This window comes from Mus pahari, chromosome 5 (genome assembly GCF_900095145.1).
Source record: "Mus pahari chromosome 5, PAHARI_EIJ_v1.1, whole genome shotgun sequence".
Classification (NCBI taxonomy): domain Eukaryota; kingdom Metazoa; phylum Chordata; class Mammalia; order Rodentia; family Muridae; genus Mus; species Mus pahari.
The window spans coordinates 45,324,852-45,330,851 of record NC_034594.1 but is presented as its reverse complement, the minus strand read 5'-3'; the positions used below and the strand labels follow the sequence as shown (position 1 = coordinate 45,330,851).

At 39.2% G+C, this 6,000-nt stretch overlaps 1 protein-coding gene across 10 annotated transcripts in view; it reads right to left on the bottom strand.

The window, feature by feature from the left end:
• The window catches only part of Map2 (microtubule associated protein 2), a 252,376-nt gene that overhangs the window by 52,972 nt on the left and 193,404 nt on the right, over nucleotides 1-6,000 (bottom strand). The window contains exon 1 of one of the 10 annotated variants that reach the window (XM_029538738.1): nucleotides 3,108-3,288. The exons of the other annotated variants lie outside the window; for them this stretch is intronic. The gene's annotated coding sequence lies outside the window, so the exon portion shown is untranslated. Of the gene's footprint in view, nucleotides 1-3,107; nucleotides 3,289-6,000 lie in introns of those variants that run through there. 10 annotated transcript variants of the gene reach the window in all.

The following is a 6,000-nucleotide window of genomic DNA, read 5'->3' as shown; positions in this document are numbered from 1 at the left end:
CACACACACACACACACACACACACACTCACACACTCACACACACATACACACACACACCATAAACACACACACACCCCATAAACAGGTCTGTGTTCCAATATCAAGCTATTATGAGGAAATTTTTCTCAATCTAGGCCAGTGTTACATTGAGTTTAATTTTGCAAGGATAAAAAAAGCAGTCAGCATCTGTAGGATTCTCAATTGTTAGATGGTTATGTTTCTCAAAGCTTATTGATCTTAATTTTAAATCAACATTATTTCCAATTCGTGAGTCATCTGATTAGATGTGTTTAATATTTTTGTTATTCCCAGTCCTCCAACCCTCACTAGAGAAAGTCAAGTCGGCTAACACTTTCGTCACTGGAATGCAAGAGAGATCCCTTTCAAATACTTCTACTGCCACCAACAGCTCTCTTCTCTTTACATGAATCCAGCTTCCCCTCACAGATTCTCAGTTTGTTCCTACATTCCCAGTCCATCGTTCCAATTCAGTCTTACAAATGCATCGCTCACACTGCAGTTTTCTTTTTGTAGCACTAATTTGTCTATGTGATTTCCCCCTTTAACTTCATGTATAGATTCTCAACCTCTACCTGGATTAATCAAAAATATTTAATAGTATCTATACCAGGAACTAGATAGAGTGATATATGTCAAAGGAAGGGAGAAAAGCAAAGCACAGCTTCCAGGCATTTACAGTCTTGGAATAAGAACTGGTTAATAAGTAACCCCAGTAGAAGGATGCTCTTAGCAACCCAGAAGCACAGTCCCTGCAGGTGTTCAGGAAAGTGTTACCAGAGATCACAGCAGCTCCCTGCCCTGGCTGATAGACTCCCAAGACCCTTCTCAAAGGTTTCCCCATTGTGTCTTACAATACTGCTCTAGAATAAAACCCTCGCAGTTTGGCTGGATACAATGTAACAGTGATACAAAAAGAAGGTTTTCAGTCTAGTCAGAAGACTGAGGCTGGGGAACCAACCCTTAAAGGAAGGAGGTCCTCTTTTGCTAATACAGTCTTGATCTGTACTTCCAATTTAGACTCAAATCTGATGTTAAGTCTGTTCTACTATAAATGCATTCTCCTGGAATTTTTATTCTTCCTCCTTATCTAAGTACAAGGCTCTGTGAAAATTTGAGGTTTTTTTTTTTTTTTTTTTTACAACAAATTTTAAAAACAGACACGTTACTTTCATATTTGTATTATGGTAAACACCTAGCATTTGTATAGCTGTTAAAAAGCTGAGGAAGAACCCAACGCACATGCTTCTCTCTCTGTCTCTCTCTCTCTGTCTCTCTCTCTCTCTCTCTCTCTCTCTGCTTCAGCTCAGCATCTTAGCTAGGTAAGAACTGTATTTTTTATGAGTGTAGCTGAACAGTGTGACTCACTTGCCACGAGCTGCTGCATGGTGAGCGGGTAGCATGTGGTTCAGCTTGTCTCCCAGGATTTACAATGCCTGGTCAGATAAGACTGAAAGCACCGGGGGTTTGTAAGGCAGCACCAGTTGTTCTATTCATCTGTTCTTGATATGAATTTCCATATTCCCCCGAGAGCAGGTGCAAGTGCTCTATGTAACATGCTAAGGAGCAATGAAGCATGAGGGTCCAGGGAGGGAGGGAGAAAGGCTCTCCACAGCAAAGCAGAATTTCAGTGTATCTAAGGAGCAGGTGGAAGATGGTGGGGGAGGTGTTTACTACCTAGCTACTCAGGAACTGCAACAAAAGCAAGCTCAAAGCCCAAGCTCTTGCCATTCAGTGCCAGATACTTTTCTGATATAAACTAGCATTATTGTCAACTAGTCTATATATTTATAGATGCATGGATATGTACACATATTACTATACAATTCAAATGATACATTATTGCTCGATTACACATATATTCTCAAGATACCTGAAAATTATTGTTAAAATTAAAACCACATTTCTCTCTCTCTCTCCCTTCCTCCCTCCCTCCTCCCTCTCACCCCCCCTCTATTCTTTCTTCTTTTTTGTTTTGTAAGGAAAGAATATGTAGAAGTAAAACTAGAGTGAACATCAAAAAGTCCTTGATAATATTAATGAAATCAAGGCTTTGCCAAGAAGTAGAACTAAATCTCAAAACAGTCTCTCTCTTTGCTGATTATTTTCTCATATTCATTTTAAGTAAAAAGATTTTATATGCTGGTGAGAATTTTTCTCTAAATGGAGATTGTTTCTAACCCTCAGAGATTGGAAAGCAATGAAAGAAATCATCATGAGAAAATATAACAGCAAATTAGAAGTGAGGGAAAAAGGTAAGATATTAGAAAATATAGGAGAAAGTTTGAAAATCATAAAATATAATTAAATTATATCTACATTTAATTACACACACACACATACACACACACACCAAATTGGCACAAATTGCTTTTAGCACAATGGACTTGGTAATAACTCAAATCTAGTAGAATGGTTTTTTAAGTGTCAATCAGCCAAAGGGACTGACGAAATACTTTTTAACATATCGATTCTGATGTGGTTCTGTTACTTAATAGAACCAAGACAAATGAGATGGTCCCACTAGATCAAGAACACAACAAGATCAACTGTGCGCACACCAATCAGCATTTTAGAGTATTACATTATGTCCTATGAGACAAAACTTTGCTGATCTCAATTCAAAAGTTTGTAGGCATTTAAAATTCCAAAACGATCCTACAATATATTGAGTCATTGGGTTTAATAGGAACAGTCTCGAGAAAACATTTTTTTTTCCAATATTTTGATTCAGAATTACTGGTTTAAGACAATGTCACCCTGCTGTGACTTCAACTGAGAAGCAAAAATGATCGACGAACCATCAAATGAATCTATATTTAGATGAAAAACTTTACTTGGTGTTCATTGCTTCCTCTATTGTGTAAAGCATAGACAGTTCTAGCTGGGGTATCTACAAGCCCATATACCTTCCTAGGAGCAAGAGACATCATTCTGCATGGCACTGTCCATGGAAGCTGGCCCTGATAGGCTCAGATCCAGTAGGCATCAACACAACAAGCTGCACAGTATGACAGAAGTGCACACCCACACCCGTTTCATCTGGTAGAAACCATGCAGGACAAAGCAATCGCCACAGATACAAACCTCGTAGAAGTGCCTTAATTAAAAAAAAATCCACATCTCTCTCATTCTTTCTAGCCCAGATGCCTAACCTTCATGAGGAAAGGATTGAAAAGATTCCCATTTTCTGGTCTCATCCACCGGTGCTGCCAGGCCGGACGCTTTGCAGCAAGCCTGTGTGTTTTCCTGCAGATCCACCCTGGAATGCTAAGTAACTGCTCTGCACACGCCTCTCTCTGCGGAGCTCAGGGAAATGGCAGCCAGAGCAATGAGTGGTTGGCATGGCAACAACAAGAAGAAAATCTGCAACCTCTTGTATTGTTAGGCCTGCTTGTTTATTTGCCTCAGGGGCCTATGTGGATAGCTTTAGTCATTTTGCTGGAGAAATGGCGCTGAGCTATTTTGCTCTGCGTACATTAATGTAGCATATACAGTAGGTTGTATTTTAAAGGGGATCTCAATTTAGAATTGAAGGTAGAGTAAGAGGGTAACAAAAAGCAGGTTTCAGTTCCCTAAGGTTGACAAGGAAGAACAGAAAGGTTAGAGCTCTTTGCTGCTTGCATATGAGCGATGCCGACCTCTGCTCCTATGATGTGCTTTCCAGCTTCAATATACAGTCTCTGCAACAATAATTTTATGGGTCTGGGTCTGTCATGGGGCTGCTTGAATTATGGGGATGTTAAAATGGACAGAAGGCTATATCACCTCCTGGGTAGGGTGTAGACCTGGAAAATACAGCTGAAAATATAGATGTTCCAGGGAAAGAAAAACGGGATTGTGGAGAATGGTTGGGTGTCAGGTAAAGAAATGTCTTTCCATTTTTATTTTTTTATTTTACCCCAAGTGATACGCAAAAAAGAGCCACTTCATCTGGGGACTTGTTTTCTCCTATTAGTGTTCAAACCCCATGCCTGAGAACAGCTGAAGTCACTCAAGTCTGCTCTTAAAAATCTTGCATACTTTGACAACTATAAATATCTTTTTCTTGTCGGCCCCCCTTCAATCTCCGCTTTGGAGGAAACTGAGAATCACGCTATGATTTTATGCCATGATCCAGGAGTGTGAATATAAGTTCTGCAACAGACATGTACACTTTGCCTGCCATAGATGGCAGCTGCAGAGGGGCAAGAGAGGAACTCTCTTCTACAGAGTAAGGAGCTTGGACCCTGTAGTACATGGTCTCAGGGGATGACTACACCCAAGGAAGATGGAAAGCTAGTCTTCTAGATGGACAAAGGCTGATATTACAAGATTAATTCTTTCAGGTAACAAACAAACAGACAAAACAAAACAATAAAACCTCTAATCTAAAGGAATCTTGAAAGCCTTGCTGGTCGGCAGCCTGTTTAGAATGTAAGTAAATGATAAAGTATACACAAAAATTATGTCTCTTCTTGGAGAAAAGACAATTCAGTATGAAACCAAGTTTCGAGGGGTTCCAGTTGTCCTTCCAGGTCCTTGTGTTGGAGGGTAGGGAGAGGTGGAGGGAAGTTTTCAGGATCCCTATAATATCAAAATCTGCTGTTCGAATACTTATGTAAAATCTCATAACGTTTGCATAAGGCCTCTGCAATCTGCACATATGTCTTAAATCATCTCTAGACTGTTTATATTATGGATACAGTGTACAAATTCTATGTAAATAATTGATATACTGCATTAAGTAAGAAACAGTGACTGGCAGGAAAACACTATTATTCTGTCCAAACACAATTTCTTTCAAATTCGTTTAACTCACAGTTGTCTTTAGCAGTGGATGAGCAGATAAGGAGAACAGACTCCAGTTTTGCAAGCATCCCATGAGGAACAAAGAGATCAGAGACTTCTCTCTCTCTAGAGAGAGAATGGTATTCAACAAATGTGAGGAATACAGAATTAATACATTCTTCGCAGATCTGGCTTTTGCCATTGGCATTTACATTATATTAAGGTGATTTCATAACTGTACTCAGCAAGGATGAAATTCAATGCCATCGACAACAGGACATCAAATGACGTGACAACCAGTGACTTAGCCAAGTCACGAGCACACCGAGTATGGAAACTGTCTCCACAGCCTTAAAAGGCCACCTTAAAGGTAACTTTAAACACTTCCACTTCCTATAATGATGTTCTGATCAAAGTGTTTTACATTTTTAGATACAAAGATTTATTGATTTTATAGACACAAATCAAGCCTTCTGCCCTTTTCCAAGTAACCTCAGGCTAATTTTATATGAATTCTCATAACTTTGATCCTAGCTCCTGGATCAGAAACTTATAGATGAGGTGCCTAATTGTCACTCTGATTAGAAATTCTGTGAGGGGCCAAAATATATTTCTCTTGCTTTCTTAAATAAAGTGCAAATGAAAAGAACAGATTATTTCAAGCTAATGTTCTTCTCAGTTATGCTTTAAAAAACAATTTTAAAGAAGAAGAAGAAGAAGAAGAAGAAGAAGAAGAAGAAGAAGAAGAAGAAGAAGAAGAAGAAGAAGAAGAAGAAGAAGAAGAAGCAGCTGCCGCCTAACCGTTGGTTTAGTGACTTGCTTCTGAATAGCTTCACATGTATTTACATGCTTCCAAGACATAGCTTTAAAAATGGCACTTTAGTAAAAAGAAAAAAGCCCAGCCATCTTTCTGTGGCCTTGCCTTTACATTGAGTGGCAGGAGAAAACAGCTAACAAATACAAAGTCTATGATTGAAATACTATTGCCTTCTAACATATCCTGTTCCCCAATCTTGGTCTCAGTGCACAGAATGAAATCAAGTTGACTGTGGATGTGAACCTTTCAAATGTCTCAAAGATCATAAATGAAAATGAACATCCAACGGGTAAGAGAGAGGGAAGGTAGGACACCAGGCCAAAGGAGGCCCAGTCTTGGGAAGATATGATGGTTCCATCCTTGACCATGTAAACACGTTTATGGAGATGGATG